This window comes from Lepidochelys olivacea (assembly GCF_965140295.1).
Source record: "Lepidochelys olivacea isolate rLepOli2 genome assembly, chromosome: 19".
Lineage (NCBI taxonomy): Eukaryota > Metazoa > Chordata > Testudines > Cheloniidae > Lepidochelys > Lepidochelys olivacea.
Genome location: NC_140429.1, coordinates 16,146,254 through 16,166,644, shown reverse-complemented (window position 1 = coordinate 16,166,644; position 20,391 = coordinate 16,146,254). Strand labels below are relative to the sequence as shown.

The window sequence follows — 20,391 nt, the reverse complement described above, 5'->3', positions numbered from 1 at the left end:
TTTGAACCTTCTATGGGCTTCCCCATTTAACCTTTGCCAGCAGGCCAGCTCATTCCCAAGGAGCTTCTTGGTAAGGGGTGGATGTGGGTCCTTCTGTGTGCATGGTATGTGGGTGTACTTCTTTCAGTCCCTTGCCCCACGATAGACACTACTAAGAAACCCTTGGGAGTTGGTGTACAGGGCCCACAAGTCACTGCGTGTTTCAGAGGGTATGGAGGAGAAGACACGCAAAGAACAGCTATTCTGCTCTCTACCAGGCTGTCCACTTCCCTGGAAGGCGGTACCTAGATTGACAGAAGAATTCTTCTATTAATCTAGTACTGTCTACACCAGCGGTTAGGCTCTTGGCAGTGTGGATTTTTCACACCCCTGAGAGAGATCACTATACCTATGTAAGTTCCTTGTGTAGACCAGCCTAACATAGGGTCTTCCATCTGAGGATCTCAATGTGCTTCACAGGCGTTAAGTGCTAAATCCTTCCCAGGCCAGCACTATGAGGGGGAGCAGGGATGCTGCAAATGCATCGAGTGCTGCCTAAATGCCCTAAAAGGCACGATTCCCATGTGAGCCTGGGAGATGCGCAGATGGAGTCGTGGGCACTCCTGGGTGATGCATGGCACTGGCTGCAGCATATATGCTAGCCAGCTAGAATGCAAGATAGACACCCGTAGTGGGCACAACACACCCCTGACAAGATGCATTTATCTCCTAGAGCTCCCTTGAGCAATAGGAAAAGGTCCTGGGTAAAATTTGCAAAAGTATATAAGTGACTTGGGAGCCTCAGAGTAAAATTTTCAAAATTTCACTTTTAAAAATGGGACCTAATCTTCGAAATCACTTAGGTGCTTTCGAAAATTGTGCCTTCTTGCTGACTCTTATCCCTCCAGCATGTCAGGCCAGTATATGGCAGGGTCTAGCCCAGACTAACTAAGCCTCATTATACCATAACTACTCAGTGAGCAAGGTCAGAACTATCCCATTTTACAGATGGGGAAACTGAGGCACCAGATACAGGGCGTTTCCCAAGCTCACACGAGTCAGTGACAGAGCCACCCTGGAACTGCCTTCTTTAACTCAGTAAACCTCACTTTCCTCCCAGAGCCAGGGAAGAGGACACAATAGAGAAGAGCATTACTGTCAATTTTTCTTCAAATTCCAAATATCCTGCTTTGTTTTAAGCTCAATATCCCACCCAATTCATTCTGAAGATCTTATTTCTCCAGAGTGGCTTGAGAATTCTCCCTGGGCACAAAACAGTCAGAGGAAGGGGTGGGGAAGACCGAGGGAATTGCTTTGCTTTTGTTAGGAAATTCTATGGATGCAATATATCTCCCCTTGATTATGAGCACAAGTGGATACATTTGCCTTGTTAAATATTTATAGTTCAAAACCCAGGTAACAGGCAGCAAGTCTCTGGAATTACTGCCTAGGAAATGTGTCCCCCGATCATATGGTTTCTGATGTAACGATTTAATCTACTCTCCTGCCTTTTGGATCAGTTTCCAAACTCAACGTGCACACAAATTGACCAGGGATAACATAAACTTTTAGTGCTACTGACTTTGGGGTTACATAAAAGCTGGAGTCTCAGTCTGTTGGCTTTGAGATCAATACTGAAACGTAAGTGGCTAACATCCCCACACAGACTAGAATTTATTTTCCATAGCTCTCTGTAAATCAATAATAATATGATGTCCATTCGGCTCATGCCAGCCCATAGTTTATGGTGAATAGCCCTCCAGAATTTGACTAATATGTGAAACTATTTCTGTCCATCTGGTCCAACAGGCAATGCAGGCACGTCAGAGCAAAGTAACTCTTCCAACAGCTGCCTTTGTTCGTAATAAATCGCCGATTAAAACCAAACAGATGTGGAGGGTGGATTTTTCATGAAGACTCTTTGTTGCATTCTGCACTGTTAGCCCAGGGCGGGGCAGCCCAGCCCAACACCATAGAGAATTCTTCCAGTTCCCCTGTGTGGAGGTGAGACACTCAATTAAAGGGCACCGTGACAACGTCTCTTGAACCACTGGACACTACAAATAAACTTTTGAAGGCAAAGAAATTCTGAGTTAAATTCACATGAACACAATCCAAGGTCCTGATTCTCCTCTTGCTTATATGGATGTAAATCAGGATTAACTCCTTTGAAGTAAATGGAATAGACCAATATGGGGGGAGGGAACATTGGAGACTATTGTCCTAGAGACCAATGCTCATGAGATAGCAGAAGCATGTCCAGCACTGCTGCATGTTGCTCACCTTAAGAATCCTTCTGCCCCGCTGCAGCTCTAAGCAGGCCGTGTGGTCTAATGGAGTTAGATGTCATATGCAGTATGAGTCGCTGGAGTTACACCAAAGTACAACAGGAGCAAGAGGAGGGACAGAGCCAAACATTGTGCAAATACAGAAATGCAGAGTTAAGTTGCTCCTCCATACCACATTGCACTCTATGGACTCTGGTTCTGAGACTTATCTCTCTATATCTTATCTTCCGGCTACTGTAACAGTATTGGCCCAGTGTAATTCAACTGATTTCAGTGGAGTTACTTCTGATTTACACTAGCGAGCCAGACCTATCACCTATCTTTCGTACTATATTCAGTGAGGTACCCCGGGTCTGCTGCTAGTATCTGGAGAGTGGGAAGGGACATGTGGCTATCTGATTATCTCGGACTTCGAAGCTCAGTTGAGATCTTTGAGGAGTGTATGCAGAAGGTCCCAGCTATGCAGTCCTGAGAAAGACATCCTAGAGGTATCCTGACTCAGGGGTTCAAGATCACGAAGTACAGAGTAAAAAATGATCAGTCCTTCTTTTCCAAGTGTCCCAGGATATGAGGATAAGGGAGTCACTCATAGTTAATGACTGGTAAGTGTAATGCAAATGAAAGGAAATACTTCTTCACACAGCATAGATTCTGCCTGTGAAATTCTCTGCCGAAGGAGGCCAAAGGCGTATACCATAGCTGGATTTAAAAGAGGCTGGCTAACTTTGAATGGCCAATATTAACATCTCTAGTTATAGGGTAAGGTGAGGGTAACTGCTTCTCAGGCTGCAGGATCTAAGGAGTAAGAAAGAAATCCTTCCCTGACACGATATTGCACTGCTCATATCAGAGTCTCCATCCTCTGCAGCATTAAAGGTTGGACAGGGTGGGTGATGGGATACCAGGCTTGATTCATAGACTGTAGATTGGACCCAATAACTTGTGCTTAATTACAGCATATCATAGAATCATTAAATATTAGGGTTGGAAAACACCTCAGGAGGTCATCTAGTCCAATCCCCTGCTCAAAGCAGGACCAACCCTAGCCTGCTGCCCTATCCACTAGTCCACACAGCCTTCTCTGAGCCACATATGGGTGAAAGGTGTCATAAGTTGATCAGCATGTAGCAATCATAGAATCATAGAATCATAGAATATCAGGGTTGGAAGGGACCCCAGAAGGTCATCTAGTCCAACCCCCTGCTCGAAGCAGGACCAATTCCCAGTTAAATCATCAAGGAGGTTGCTATCAAGGATGGTAGCAATGCTGGCTACCATCCTGCCATCTCATGGACATTAGTCTAAGACAATGGGATCTCCAATTGTTTGTCTTAATTCTGTGGACAGCTCAATAAGAGACAAGAGGGATCTTCTTTTGGACTCTTGTAAGACCTCCACTGCTTGGTTCTCAAAGTGTTTTATTCTGCAGACCCCCACAAAGGGAGCATTACGGCTAACTATTCATGGTCACACATGCTAAGAGCCTGAGCCTTTCGTCAGGCCATTTCCCTATAACTCTGATCCCAAGGATCAGATTTCAGGTGCAATATCCCCTACTCATTGCACATACAGGAAGTGAAACTCTTTCATTGTCTCTCTCTTATATTGGTTCAATTCTCTAATGTGACTTGTGGTGCATCTTACAAATATGGATGACTTTCTCCCACAAGCAAATGTGGGACGTTCTCCTGGGATCATCCTTATTTCTTGACACGTGCTGGAGAGAAGAAGGGGGAGGACAAAGCTGCTGTCTTGTTAACCTCCAGTCTAGCCTTTGCTGAAGTTTCCATTTCAAATGCACATTCTGCAGACAACACTCACAATTACTAGATAGATCATGGACGCTGGGGAACTGGGACCAGAACCTTAATTCCTCAGTCCGAAAGCAATGGGTGTTCACCTCTTGAACTAAAGCACAACGCCATACTTGGAGCTAAGAGGAGCACTACATTCCTGCTCCTCTCCCTGGGAAGCTATTTAAAGACCAAATCACTCACTCAGCCACATGAAGCCAGTGCATTACTCACTTTTGCTCATCACAGCTCACAAAGTAAAGCTGATACTTCATGTTTACAGGTGTCAAGGTTTTTCTGTGCTGTCTTCCCAAATGCTTCAGAATGTTTCTTTGTTGAGCTGAAGGGCAAATGCACAGAAGTTAAAATCACCATAAGAACATTAGCCTCGATCTTTAGCCTCAACACTTTGTGGATAAAAATGATGGAAACTCCCTCTCTCCCTCTCCAAATTCTTCTGGCTACAGAGATTATACACAGTGCTTCAGCCAGGATATGGGGTTGGGAACCCCACAGAATCAGCGCTGCCATGAAATTCCTAGGACAGCCTGATCTGGGCCAAACTGGAAACACTAAAAGAATATTTTTGCATTTCTGCTGGCAAATGAAATGAAAAACATTAACCCAGTTACTCTGTATCTCCAAAAAAGGTACATGAGTCAGCTGGAACTTTCAGCCAAGGTTTGTGGCCATTCTTTACCCGAACCACTTTCCTTCACAGAGATAATCATTCTACTTGCAAAGGTGTGTGATAGGAGCTGTTCCAAACTCTCACCCCCTTTGGGGCGGCAGGAATTCACCTAGGAATGGCTCCAAGGCACAGACCTCTCCCAATGCCTTTATCAGCCCAGGTAGAGCTTCAGTGTCATTGCAAAACAGAATGAGGCAGTGAGAGTCTGACATAGACCCCAGCTGCCTAAAAGGAACTTGATGGGTCCTCCAGCCTCGACTCTTCATTGCCAGATTAAGGCACCTCCTTCCCTTAGGACAGAGGCCAATTTCTGTGTGCTGTGCACACTTGTAGCAACCCTGCACTCCAGCAGCTCCCTGGGCCTGTCACCCACCCCTGGGCTCAGGCTCCAGGCTCTGAGCGTGCTGTGTCCCTGGAGTGCAGCACACGCCCCCTCCTACAGCCCACATAGTCTCTTCTCAAACAGCAGCCCCATTCTCCAGTCAGGTGAGAGCTGGTTGCGTGTGTGTGCGCACGCACATGGTGTCTGCCGAACCCCAGCCAATGAGGGCTCTGGGGACAGCCCTAGTGTTCACAGCGCTGCTGCTGATCTCTGGAGCCAGGGCTGCATATGGGCAAGATTCACCAGCCAGACACCCAGGAAAGAATTTTCTGTCGTAACTCAGATCCCACCCCATCTAACATCCCATCACAGGCCATTGGGCCTATTTACCATGAATATTTAAAGATCAATTAATTACCCAAATCATGTTATCCCATCATACCATCTCCTCCATAAACTTATCGAGTTTAATCTTGAAGCCAGATAGGTCTTTTGCCCCCCACTGCTTCCCTTGGAAGGCTATTCCAAAACTTCACTCCTCTGATGGTTAGAAACCTTCGTCTAATTTCAAGTCTAAACTTCCCAATGACCAGTTTATATCCATTTGTTCTTGTGTCCACATTGGTACTGAGCTTAAATAATTCCTCTCCCTCACCGGTATTGATCCCTCTGATATATTTATAGAGAGCAATCATATCTCCCCTCAACCTTCTTTTAGTTAGGCTAAACAAGCCAAGCTCCTTGAGTCTCCTTTCATAAGACAGGTTTTCCATTCTTCGGATCATCTTAGTAGCCCTTCTCTGTACCTGTTCCAGTTTGAATTCATCCTTCTTAAACATGGGAGACCAGAACTGCACACAGTATTCCAGGTGAGGTCTCACCAGTGCCTTGTATAACGGTACTAAAACCTCCTTATCTCTACTGGAAATACCTCGCCTGATGCGTCCCAAGACCGCATTAGCTTTTTTCACAGCCATATCACGTTGGCGGCTCATAGTCATCCTATGATCAACTAATACTCCAAGGTCCTTCTCCTCCTCCGTTACTTCTAATTGATGCGTCCCCTGCTTATAACTAAAATTCTTATTATTAATCCCTAAATGCATAACCTTACACTTCTCACTATTAAATTTTATCCTATTACTATTACTCCAGTTTACAAGGTCATCCAAATCTTCCTGTATGATTTCCCAGTCCTTCTCTAAATTGGCAATACCTCCCAGCTTTGTATCATCCACAAACTTTATTAGCACCCTCCTACTTTTTGTGCTGAGGTCAGTAATAAAAAGATTAAATAAGATTGGTCCCAAAACTGATCCCTGAGGAACTCCACTGGTAACCTCCCTCCAGCCTGACAGTTCACCTTTCAGTAGAACCCACTGTAATCTCCCTGTTAACCAATTCCTTATTCACCTTTCAATTTTCATATTGATCCCCGTCTTTTCCAATTTAACTAATAATTCCCCATGTGGCACGGCATCAAATGCCTTACTGAAATCTAGGTAAATTACATCCACTGCGTTTCCTTTGTCAAAAAAATCTGTTACTTTCTCAAAGAAGGAGATCAGGTTGATTTGGCACGATCTACCTTTTGTAAAACCATGTTGTATTTTGTCCCATTTACCATTGACTTCAATGTCCTTAACTACTTTCTCCTTCAAAATTTTTTCAAAGACCTTGCATACTACAGATGTCAAACTAACAGGCCTGTAGTTACCCAGATCACTCTTTTTCCCTTTCTTAAAAATAGGAACTATGTTAGCAATTCTCCAATCATACAGTACAACTCCTGAGTTTACAGATTCATTAAAAATTCTTGCTAATGGGCTTGCAATTTCGGGTGCCAATTCCTTTAATATTCTTGGATGAAGATTATCTGGGCCCCCCGATTTAGTCCCATTAAGCTGTCTGAGTTTCGCTTCTACCTCAGGTATGGTAATATCTACCTCAATATCCTCATTCCCATTTGTCATACTACCATTATCCCTAAGATCCTCTTTAGCCTTATTAAAGACTGAGGCAAAATATTTGTTTAGATATTGGGCCATGCCTAGATTATCCTTGACCTCCACTCCATCCTCAGTGGTTAGCGGTCCCACTTCTTCTTTCTTTGTTTTCTTCTTATTTGTATGGCTATAGAACCTTTTACTATTGCTTTTAATTCCCTTTGCAACATCCAACTCTACTTGACTTTTGACCTTTCTCACTTTATCCCTACATGTTCTGACCTCAATAAGGTAGCTTTCCTTGCTGATCCCTCCCATCTTCCACTCCCTGTAGGCTTTCTGCTTTTTCTTAATCACCTCTCTGAGATGCTTGCTCATCCAGCTTGGTCTACAACTCCTGCCTATGAATTTTCCCCCCTTTCTTGGGATGCAGGCTTCTGATAGCTTCTGCAGCTTTGATTTATAATAATCCCAGGCCTCCTCTACCTTTAGATCCATAAGTTCTTCAGTCCAATCCACTTCTCTAACTAATTTCCTTAATTTTTGAAAGTCAGCCCTTTTGAAATCAAAAACCCTAGTTGCAGATTTATTTTTGTTAATCCTTCTGTTCATTTTGAACTGAATTAGCTCATGATCACTTGAGCCAAGATTATCCCCTACAACCATTTCTTCTATGAGGTCCGCACTACTCACCAAAACCAAATCTAAAATGGCATCCCCTCTGGTCAGTTCAGCAACGGCTTGATGAAGGAATCCGTCAGCTATCGCATCTAGGAACATCTGAGCCCTATTATTATTACTAGCACTCATCCTCCAGTCTATATCTGGGAAGTTAAAGTCTCCCATGATCACGCAGTTTCCATTAGTATTTACTTCATTAAAAACATTAAAAAGGGCTCTATCCATATCCAAATTAGATCCCGGGGTCTATAGCACACCCCAAGCACTATCCCAGGGGAGTTTTCTTCCCCAATGTAATTTTTGCCCAGACGGACTCTGTCTTATCCATTCCATCGCTTCTTATTTCTTTACAGTCTACCTCATCCTTGATATACAATGCTACTCCACCACCTTTACCTTTATTTCGGTCTTTCCTAAACAGCACAGACCCTTCAATACTGGTAGTCCAGTCGTGACGACTATTCCACCATGTTTCTGTTACCCCTAGAATATCTGCTTTCACTTCCACACCAGTAGCTCTAGTTTCTCCATTTTGTTACCCAGGCTCCTCGCATTGGTGTATAAACATCTTAATTTTTGCTGTTTGGCCTCGCTCACATTCTGGCTACCGCTACCCTATTAGGCACGGTCATTCTACAGCCAGTATAACCTATTAGACTGGTATCCACACTGCCCTTCCTCCTTATATACATTCTCCTACCCACGGCTGTATCCTTTCTTACTTTGTTTTCTTCCCTCTCAATGCTAAAATCCGGTGTGGAGATTACCTGGACATCTCCCAACCATCTCCCCCAAATTCCTAGTTTAAAGCTCTCTTGATCAGTTGTGCCAGCCTGCATCCTGGAAGTCTATTTCCTTCCCTACTCAGATGAAGTGCATCCTGAGAGAACTGTCCTCTGTCCACGAATGCCTCCCAGTGGCCGTACATCCCAAAGCCCTCCTTATAGCACCAGTGCCTGAGCCATCTGTTGATAGTCATAATCTTGTCACACCTTTGTTGCCCTTCTCTAGGAACAGGCAGAATCCCACTAAAGATCACTTGAGCCTCGATTTCCTTAAGCGTCTTCCCCAGCCTAGCATAGTCTCCCTTAATACTTTCCAGTGAGAATCTAGCCGTATGATTTGTTCCCACATGAAGGATAATTAGGGGATTTTTTCCTGCTCCCTTTAGGATCCTTTTCAACCTCAGGTCTGCATCCCATATCTTAGCACCTGGAAGACAGCATACCCTTCTATTCTCTGGATCAGCTCCGGTTACAGGCCTGTCTATTCTTCTCAGTAAAGAGTCCCCGATCACATAGACCTGCCTTTTCCTGGTGACAGTGCGATTCTCCGGTCTATCCTCTGTTCCCTCTGGCTACAAGTTCTTTCCATTCCTATTCTCCCTTGTAATCCTCTTCAACCCATCCTGTATCCTCCTGGGGCTCATATTTGGTGTAGTCTCCATTGACTCTTCCCCTTTTCCTATTGGACTAGCCGTTCTTCTCTTCTTCCTTGCCCTTCCACCTTCAGTGACTACCTGCTGAGCCCCTTCTTCATTTTCCAACTCTGCAAACCTGTTCTTGAGCTCTAGTTCTCCTTCACTAGCCCGTCTTTTCCTCTGCCTGGTTCTCTTAGTCACATGCTTCCACTGACCACTTTCCTTACCCAGTCTCCCCTCAGAATTCCTCAGTCCTGCTTCCATCTGCAAGTCTGAGCTTTTCCCTTCAGATACCTCCTGTCTTTGCTCCATAATCTGCTCGAACCCCTTTCTAAACTCAACCAGACTTTCCACCTGCATCTCCAAACCTCAGATCTTTTCCTCCATCAGCTCTATCAGACGGCATTTCATGCAGACAAAACTCTTACTCCCTCCAGGATCATGTACATACCGCAACTTCCACATCCAGTCATCTTCATTGTGTCTTCCATGACATGAGTCACTCCCACTGCTGCCTCTGTATCTGTCATAGCATTCCCACCTAAATCCTGTTAATCTGGGAAACACAAACCCCACCAAAACACCACCACTCTCAGCAAAAACAAACCCCACACAAGCACCACAATACAAACTCCCCTTACAAACTCCCACTCAAACTCCCCTGTTTACAGCTCTGTTTGCTGGCTCCTGGGCCATTACAGCTGTCTGACTAGTTGTTACGCAATTAGTGTGCTTCATACCTGCCAGCAGCTAGGTGAATGTTGGATACATCAACGGTACCGAAATAAGTGACACCTGCAAATAAATCTCTTGCATTTGTAGCCCTTGTTGCTGCTGCTCTGAGGTGACCTCACAGACACTGCAAATTTGGACTAACTTGTCTGCTTTCGGTAACGTGACTATTGGCATCACCCAGGAGGTGGATGTTACATACCAAGTCACTAACCTTGGCAGCTCTTGGTCCACTGCCTCCCAAATGCATAGGCTATTGGATCCAGTTTGGGAACTCAGGGCTTCTGGACACAAGCTGATCGCTGCTTTTAAACATTTTGTGGGGCAGAAAACCTCCCTGAATACAGCTCTGTGGCACCCTAACTGGTCACTGTGTTAACTGCAAATAGTACACATGCAAGATTTTGCGGGGTTTTGCAAGGAAAGTCACAGACCTTTTCATTTGCTGCCAGCAAGCCACTCCGCTTCATTTTGTCACTTTCCAGTCACAGACACAGCCCACTCTGTGTTACAGACACTAATAGCGTAGTTCAAGACTGTCCTAAGTCCAATAATTAGAATGCTCACTAGGGGGTCAGTGTGGGTCTCTTGCCCCTTCCCTTAAAAATGGGGGAGTTGCTAATACTCCTTAGATAGAATGACATCACAACTGACTGAACAACAAGAGTCAGTTGGAGAATTCAGGTTATCTGTGAAATTTGTGTGGTTTGGGTTTGCATGGCCCCTGTTTCAGAGTCAAAGGAAAGTCTAACATATCTAGTTTCCATCAGCTGATCAGGAGCCAGAGAGGGGTTAAGAATGCTCAAGTTCATATCACAGCCTTTTGCTACCATACGTGGGGTTGCACCTTTTGGGGGACTCAGGATCACACATCCCTTCACTTACAGCAAAAATGTTTTGGTGTAACTTACACCTAAGACAACACTTTAACGCAGCAATAACAGTGACAGAGAAATCAACAGACTTCCAGGCCCTGGAGTCTGTTCCTTGATTTTCATTAAATCCAGCATGTTCCTGTCAAACTGTCTGGAACAGGCGGTTTGTGAATTTTTTTATCCCAGAAGATACTGCACACAATTTCTGTTTTAAATTATGCAGCAATAAAAGAAATCTCACCAAGCTGGTGTTTGTTACTAATTATGTTACTTATGTTTTTACATCAACAACTCCAAACTTCAAACCAACTGCAATAAGAAGAAGAATACAATTCAGGTCAGGTTTTACAAGCCTTTAAACTTATTATATCTGTGTTTCCAATCAAATAAGCAACCCCATCCCATATTGCTGCAAGAGATGGTCAATGTGTTCCACAGACGTTCCCAAACATATGCAAGGCAGCCTTCCCCAGCAGCGTGGAGACAGCTCCGGTTACATATCATTACTATTAGTGTACCTATTTTTACCATTGTAAGGCTCAAATCAAGATCGGGCACGCATTCTGCTGCACGGACACAAAGTTCAGAGACAGACCTTGCCCCAAAGAGTTTAAACACTGAATAGATAAGATGAGCAAAGGGTGAAAGAAGAAATAATTATTATCCCCAGTTTATAGATGGGATGCTGACGCACAGAGAGATTAAGGGACTCACTCAAGGGGTCTGTAGCAGACTTAGGAATTGAACCCAGGTACCCCACTCCCAACCCAGTGCCGTAACCAGAAGGCCCTCTATGCGCTATTGCAAAAGGAGTCTGAGAAAAATGAGAGGAAACAATAAAGATCTGAGTGGGTGACTGCTGGCTGGTTGCCTGTTTGCACAGTGCAGTTGCTAGAGCTGTTCCTTCAAGCAAAGAGACACCGTCAAGCAAATGTGACTCTCTGGTTTTGATCAGAGCTCTATAATTTTGTCACTGTTGTTTGGCCAAGGAAAGAGACATGCCCATAGAATAGCTCCATGTGGAAGCCTCACAATTCTATGCTACTTCTACTTGTTCAGGGCATCATTACCTTGAGCTGGGCTCTGACCCTTTCGCCTGCTGATTTTCGAAGCTGCAAGGAAATGTTACTTCCCTTTCCTTTGCCCTGCGGTGAAATAGGGCTTGGAGAAAGGTAGCGGTGTGAAATGCCTGATACAGCCATGGAATTTGGAAGCTTACTGAGCTTTTTCTAAAGTCGGCAAGGGGTTGGGGAAAGTGCCCTAGAGGCAGAAGTCCTTCATGAAACCCTTAGCTGGGGTTTTTCCACAAAAGCTCTAAAGGTTTTGCATCCCATACCCCTTAAAGCCATTTGCTTTCTCCACCTCTGGGATACCAACGCCCTGGTGGAAAGAAACAGCCATTGAATGTGAATGCTTATATCCTATGGAGATCAGTGTACAATTTCATACAGGAGATAGGGTGTTCTTCAAAACCCATAGGTAAGTTTGAGGGGGCACATTTATTCCTCACATAGCAATACCCATCCTTTACCAAGGGCATACGTTTCTTGTGGTTGGTCATTGAATTGTTAAAAAGTTTCAGTCATCCAGTCAGGAAACAGAAAAAATACCATGGAACTTAGACCACATAACAAATGATCAGTTGGTGGATAATCCACAGGCTGCAAAGTGTTTGTGCCAGTGATTAGACAGCTGGGAGGAACAAACCATCTTAAGACCATTTTCATTCGTTCACAGATAGTTTAAAGTGTGGAGGCAGCTCCTCAGCTGGTGTGAACCAGTGTAGCTCCATTGACTTGAATGTAGTTCTGCGGATGGACACCAGCTGAGAGCATGGCCCTGAATTCACTGAATAAATTGTTTGCTGTAAACAATTCGCCCAACTCTATGAAGAAGAAATATTTTTTTAAATGTTAAAATATTTTACAATGCAAGTCTCTAAGGTGCATCACAACATATATGCCAAATGACCTCATTGAGATATTGGGTGCTCGGCTCTTTTGAAAATCTGGCCTAGACTGAGTACTCCTCGTTCTTTTTGCTGATACATATTAACATGGCTACCACTCTGAAAGCTGTATATCATGCATTCACATGTTTGGAGTACGCAATCACGTGACTGTATGTTTGCATATATGCACCAGTGTCTATATATATAGTCTCTTTTTGTCCAAATAATAGAGCTTGTTTCTTATATATGCTTAGGCTCACATTTTAAATGAGTTTAATGCCAAATAAATATGGGGAAACCTAGGTGCCCTGAAGTTCCTCTCTGCATATATATTATACGATTAATTAAGAGGGCAAGAGGAAGCATACAACTAATATTAAATGGTTAATGAAATTGGTCTACTTAGCAGGCTTTGAGCCTAGTTTGACTATCTATCCCTTTCCACCAGAATTCCAGGAAGGTTTTTTCCAGGAAGAACATGAAGAAGTCAGAAGAAAAGGGGGAAAATATTCCCACACAGCAGCGAGGAAGCCAAGAACTTGACAGTGTGTCAATCCTTCATGTTCTCCCAAAGCCCAGTTGGCTGCAAAACAAGAGAGGAGTGTTTTGAAGCTCCATGATTCATCAGATGTGTCAAGCCTGGACACCAGGGAAAAAGAGAATGAGCAAAGCTCTGTCTTTCAACAGCCCGATCTCTCAGTCTGAGAGGCCCTTACCTAGCAGAGCACAAGAGCCCTTGAGTTTGCCCATCTGCCCAAGGAGTATTTTGTCACTTGCATTCCCAGCTGGAGTGTTGAAAGAATCTTATCAAAACAACCTCATACACGCTCCCTGAGAATGAATCCAATTTTTGCCTCACTGCAAATTGGCTGAAGAGGAGGATGGAAATTCAACAGCCTGTTCTGGCTTGACAGAGACTCCTGATAACTATCAACATTTTTCAAAACAATATTTTCTGTGAATTCATCTCTCTAGGTCTTAGCCATTAAATTTTGCCAGCAAATACATCTGGAGGAGCTATCCAAGTGCATTGTGGGTGCCTTGTCAGAGAAAAAGAGTTACCTTCCATAGTGTTATTCAATAGGAAGAGAACCAGGTGCTTTTACAGTCTGGGCTCCACAATTTAAATATCACCAGGAAGGTGAAAAGATCCACTGAGATGAAAAGAGAAGGGGCTTCAGGTGTGGTGTTCAGTGACGACTCAATACTTAAGGTGCTTGCAAGTTCTGTGTCTAGTTCCAATTGACTGTGCATAACAGCAAGTGCTTCACACTTCCCGGCCTAAACTCTCGTAGCGCCCCTGCAGGGCCAAGCATGGTACTGAAAGCACTCCTGCCTTAGTCCACAAGTTGGGCCACATGTTTGGAGCAGGGTGGCCCATGCTGTAAGCTCAGTGCCAGTGTCTACACAGTTCAAGAAAGTTGAACTCAGAATTTTCCATCACTGTTTGCAATGTTGTTGTAGCCCTGTCAGTCGCACGATATTAGAGAGACAAGATGAGTGAGGTAATATCTTTTATTGGACCAACTCTCTCATCAACAGAAGCTGGACCAGTACAAGATATTACCTCACCCACCTTGTCTCTCTAAACTCAGAATTTGGTTCTCTGCACCTTTAAAGAAACGAATAAAACCTCAAAGGCAAGTGCTTAGTTGCAACACCTGAATGCAAGAGCCTGGCCTTGGGGTTTTGGGCTAGCTCTGAGGAACTGGTCCGCTGTCCCAGTCTCACCCACACTGCCCCAAGAAGAAGCAGGCAAACCTTCTTAACTGGCCTGCAGGCTCCCAGTTGGCCAGTGTCTCCTCATAGCCCTTCTAGATCTCTGGACGTATTACGTCTTGTAGGTTCACAGCCTGAGCAGGGGTGTGTGTGTCAAGATACCAGTGTCTCCAGCACGAGGCACAGAAGGCCTGATAGACCCTGTCACTATCCCCAGTATCACATGGGGTTTATCCTGATAGTCATAAAACAATCTTTCATAGAATCATAGAATATCAGGGTTGGAAGGGACCCCAGAAGGTCATCTAGTCCAACCCCCTGCTCAAAGCAGGACCAATTCCCAGTTAAATCATCCCAGCCAGGGCTTTGTCAAGCCTGACCTTTCCTCTCTGGGTATCCTGTCAGTGACCGCAGAGAACCTCATGTAACCCATTGATCAGTATGGTTTACAGGTGCCCATCCGTACTGGATCCACAGAAGATAAGAGTCTATTATAGCATTGGCTAGGAAGCTTTAGCTCAAGCTGCAGCAATTCATGCTTTTATCTTTGGCGGTTCTTGTTCACCAAAGTAGATAACAAAATCACTGGGGGTGATGAAGAGGACGGGTAACTGATGCAGAGCGATCTGGATCACTTGTTAAGTTGGGCTCAAGCAAACTATGTGTTTTAATATGGTTAAATGTAAATGAATGAATACATCTAGGAACAAAGAATATAGGCCCTAATTACAGGATGGGGAACTCTATCCTAGGAAGCAGGGACTCTGAAAGGATTTGGGAGGCTTTGGATAATCAGCTGCTCCCAGTGCAAGGTGTGGCCAGGAGGGCTAATGCAATCTTTGGATGCATAAATAGGGGAATCTCAAATAGGAGGTGAGAAGTTATTTTACCTCTGTCATTGGCACTGATAAAATAACCTCTTTCCTACTTGTCTTTAGAGAGACAAGGTAGATGAAGTGCTGGAATATTGTGTTTTGTCCTGGTGTCCACAGTTCAAGAAGGATCTTAACAAACTGGAGCAGGTTCAGAGAAGAACCATAAAACTGATGAAAGGATTAGAAAACCTGCCTTATAGTGATACACTCAAGGAGCTCAATCTGTTTAGTTTAACAAAGAGAAGGTTAAGATTGATCACAATCTGTCATGGGGAACAAATATTTGATAATGGGCTCTTCAGTCTAGCAGGGAAAGATCTATCATCCAAAGGCTGGAAGTTCAAGCTTGACAAATTTAGACTGGCAATAAGGCATACATTTTTAGCAGTGAGGGTAATTAACCACTGGAACAATTTACCAAAGGTCGTGGCGGACTCTCCATCACCGACAATTTTTAAATCAAGATTGGGTGTTTTTTTAAAGTATCTTCTCTAGGAATTGTCGTGAAACAGGTCTCTGGCTTGCGCTACAGGAGGTCAGACTCATAACGGTCCCTTCTTACCTTCGAATCTACAAATGTTTGGTGTGTCAGCCAAGCTGGCAGCTGTAGGGACACATTTATGTGAAACTCAGACAGCACAGGGAGGGGTACAATGAAAGTATAAGGGAGTAGATAGACATTAGAATTAGAATAATTGCTTATTGACGGGGAGCTGTCAGATCAAAGTGAGCCCAAATTTTAGCTACCGGAAGGAAACACGTTGGGTGGGCCACAAGAGGGTATAGAATCATAGAATCATAGAATATCAGGGTTGGAAGGGACCTCAGGAGGTCATCTAGTCCAACCCCCTGCTCAAAGCAGGACCGATCCCCAATTAAATCATCCCAGCCAGGGCTTTGTCAAGCCTGACCTTAAAAACCTCTAAGGATGGAGATTCCACCACCTCCCTAGGTAACGCATTCCAGTGTTTCACCACCCTCCTCGTGAAAAAGTTTTTCCTAATATCCAACCTAAATCTCCCCCACTGCAACTTGAGATCATTATTCCTTGTCCTGTCATCCGCTACCACTGAGAATAGTCTAGATCCATCTTCTTTGGAACCACCTTTCAGGTAGTTGAAAGCAGCTATCAAATCCCCCCTCATTCTTCTCTTCTGTTGACGAAACAATCCCAGTTCCCTCAGCCTCTCCTCATAAGTCATCTGTTCCAGTCCCCTAATCATTTTTGTTGCCCTCCACTGGACTCTCTCCAATTTTTCCACATCCTTCTTGTAGTGTGGGGCCCAAAACTGGACACAGTACTCCAGATGAGTCCTCACCAATGTCGAATAGAGGGGAACAATCACGTCCCTCGATCTGCTGGCAATGCCCCTACTTATACATCCCAAAATGCCATTGGCCTTCTTGGCAACAAGGGCACACTGTTGACTCATATCCAGCTTCTCGTCCACTGTCACCCCTAGGTCCTTTTCTGCAGAACTGCTGCCTAGCCACTCGGTCCCTAGTCTGTAGCGGTGCATTGGATTCTTCCGTCCTAAGTGCAGGACTCTGCACTTGTCCTTGTTGAACCTCATCAGATTTCCTTTGGCCCAATCCTCCAATTTGTCTAGGGCCCTCTGTATCCTATCCCTACCCTCCAGGGTATCTACCACTCCTCCCAGTTTAGTGTCGTCTGCAAACTTGCTGAGGGTGCAATCCACACCATCCTCCAGATCATTTATGAAGATATTGAACAAAACCTGCCCCAGGACCGACCCTTGGGGCACTCCGCTTGATACTGGCTAAGTGCTTCAGAATTGATTCCTTGAGGACCTGCTCCATGATTTTTCCGGGGACTGAGGTGAGGCTGACTGGCCTGTAGTTCCCAGGATCCTCCTTCTTCCCTTTTTTAAAGATGGGCACTACATTAGCCTTTTTCCAGTCGTCCGGGACTTCCCCGGATCGCCATGAGTTTTCAAAGATAATGGCCTATGGCTCTGCAATCACATCCGCCAACACCTTTAGCACTCTCAGATGCAACGCATCTGGCCCCATGGACTTGTGCTCGTCCAGCTTTTCTAAATAGTCCCGAACCACTTCCTTCTTCACAGAGGGCTGGTCACCTCTTCCCCATGCTGTGCTGCCCAGTGCAGCAGTCTGGGAGCTGACCTTCTTCGTGAAGACAGAGGCAAAAAAAGCATTGAGTACATTAGCTTTTTCCACATCCTCTGTCATTAGGTTGCCTCCCTCATTCAGTAAGGGGTCCACACTTTCCTTGACTTTCTTCTTGTTGCTAACATACCTGAAGAAACCCTTCTTGTTACTCTTAACATCTCTTGCTAGCTGCAACTCCAGATCTGATTTGGCCTTCCTGATTTCACTCCTGCATGCCCGAGCAATATTTTTATACTCATCCCTGGTCATTTTTCCGATCTTCCACTTCTTGTAAGCTTCTTTTTTGTGTTTAATATCTGCAAGGATTTCACTGTTAAGCCAAGCTGGTCGCCTGCCATATTTACTATTCTTTCCACACACCGGGATGGTTTGTCCCTGTAACCTCAATAAAGATTCTTTAAAATACAGCCAGCTGTCCTGGACTCCTTTCCCCCTCATGTTATTCTCCCAGGGGATCTTGCCCATCAGTTCCCTGAGGGAGTCAAAGTCTGCTTTTCTGAAGTCCAGGGTCCGTATTCTGCTGCTCTCCTTTCTTCCTTGTGTTAGGGTCCTGAACTCGACCATTTCATGGTCACTGCCTCCCAGGTTCCCATCCACTTTTGCTTCCCCTACTAATTCTTCCCGGTTTGTGAGCAGCAGGTCAAGAAGAGCTCTGCTTCTAGTTGGTTCCTCCAGCATTGCACCAGGAAATTGTCCCCTACACTTTCCAAAAACTTCCTGGATTGTCTGTGCACAGCTGTATTGCTCTCCCAGCAGATATCAGGGTGATTGAAGTCTCCCATGAGAACCAGGGCGTCCGATCTAGTAGCTTCTGCGAGTTGCCGGAAGAAAGCATCATAACAAGGCTACTAGTAACAACCTATTAATGCTACCAGCAAATGAAGTTACTCCTTTAGCTTAAGTGGTGGAGGCCTGTACTTTGGAATTGCATGTCCTGGCTTTATGGCCTAGGCTGGAGGGGTTGGTACATGTCCATCAGGCCTTTCCAATTCTCATACAAGCAGCTTTGTCACAGTCCAGGGATATTTCAGGTGCTTGCTGGTAGGAGATAGGATGGGAATGGCCTTTCAGCCAGCTGTCCAATCCTGTGGGCGAAATGAGAGAGGTGAAAAGGAACTTAATTCCCAAACACCAGGAGACTCTATTGGGCTTCTCAGAATCCCAGAGGTTCCTGTTTGTTCCAAGTTCCGGGTCAGGCTTTATTTCCTCTGAGCAGGGTTTGCCCACTGTGAGTGCAAACATAGGGCTCACTCTGCGGAGGATGCTGCCCGTTTAACAAACTCACTTATTCTGCCCTTGCTTCCACCTGGCAGGCTCCCCAGCGCTGGAAAATGAACATGAATCATGTCAATCAGGATTAGAGTTGGATCAAGCCATGCCAGCATTCACGGGCCGAACAGGAAACCTGCAGCTTGCCAACCCAACCTGCCTTTGACAGAAGAGAGAGATGGTGTGCTGCAGCATCTTGATCTGCGCCCAGGGCCTGTCAGGACAAAGCAGGACCAGCTAGGAAAGGGAAGCACAGGGCCCACACGTTTGCTGGTACCAGCAACAGCACTTCCAAGGCTGGGTTTGCAAGGCACTGAGAAACAATGCTGCTAACGGCAGCTAATTGTCAGAAGCTTGCTCATAATTCAGCCACCTCTAAAGGTAGAGCTGGCAGCAAATTATGGCTGGTTGGGTTTGACTGACTGATTTCTGTTTTCCTTCTTGTTGTCGGAGAAAGGCGGAGAGGTGGCTTAAGAAACTGACAAACTGCTGCTCATTCGGGGCAGTGCAGGGGGATGAGCTTCTTTGTACACCTGGTCTGGAATATTTTTTCTGCAAAAGATCTCGATGCAGCAAAAATTTTTCAATCTTAAATGTTCTGGGTTTTGTTGAAAGGTCCCAAGCAGAAAAAAATTGTATTAGTTCTGCAAATGGGAACTGACATTTTTCAGTGTTTTGGGGAATTTTTTGATTTTCAAAACTGGAATTTTTTTTCAGAAATTTTGCCAACAAGCTACTTTGTATTGACAAACTGGTTAGAGGGAACAGCTCTGACCCTTGTGAGACGCCCCCACAACCTGCTTCCAAGGATCCTGCTGCTTTCCATAGAGATGCTGGGCACTGGGAACAGAAAGGGAGGGGCCAAGTAGGAAGGGAAGGATTTTATCTTGGGTACAGCAAATAAGGATGTGCATTGATTCCTCTGTGCTGTATGAAAACCTAGAGAGTTAGAGGACCATATATGCTGATAGATAGATAGATAGATAGATAGATAGATAGATAGATAGATAGATAGATAGATAGATAGATAGATAGATAGATAGATAGATAGATAGGGTGGAGAGAGAGAGAGAAAGAGAGAGCAGTAATAACAAGCTGTACTTAGGGTGAAATTCACACCTATTCTATTCAAAAGGCTGGTACAAGGTGTATGCCCCAACTTTTGGGCTGAAGCAGGATCAGAGGCCCTGTGTTGCCCTGTTCACAGTGTGAATTTCACCCCCAGTGATTAAAGTATGGTCAGCATCCAGCAATCTCTCTCTCTTCTTCTCACCACACACAAATGATTTGCTTTCCCTTTTTCCATGGAAGTTTGAGAATTTTCTCTCCCTCTCCATCCAAACGCTGCTCTGTTCGTAACTGGTCAGGTGGCCCCATCACCTCTGATTTTCAGGCTCATGCCAGATCATTTTAAATCCTTCGACATCCAGGCAAGGAGAAGAGAGGAGCATAATGAACGACTCCCCTTCCTCCTGGGCTGCACGGAGAGGAGTGTAGTAGATCAGCATTGGAGGGAGCAGTGAAATGCTGACACAGACCAGGATCATTGCATCAGAAAAGCCAGAGGCAGAAGAAACCTGGTGACACTTCCTGTTTGTATATCCCAGGCGGTGACAGAGGGTGGAACTATCACTCCCCCGTGCAAGAAGGGCACGCTGACTTACAGAGGGATTAACAAGAGAAGCAGGAAGCAGTC

General features: G+C 44.9%; 1 long non-coding RNA gene across 2 annotated transcripts; it reads right to left on the bottom strand.

The window, feature by feature from the left end:
- Positions 1-1,528: 1,528 nt before the first annotated feature.
- LOC311510188 lies at positions 1,529-20,186 on the bottom strand. 2 transcript variants are annotated; one of them, XR_014709041.1, is made up of 3 exons: positions 19,969-20,186; positions 4,295-4,400; positions 1,529-1,973 (listed from the first exon to the last, which is right to left on the bottom strand). It is a non-coding gene; the product is annotated as an uncharacterized lncRNA (long non-coding RNA). The 2 variants fall into 2 exon arrangements; XR_014709042.1 differs by having other exon boundaries at positions 20,076-20,186.
- Between the last annotated feature and the right edge of the window lie 205 nt (positions 20,187-20,391).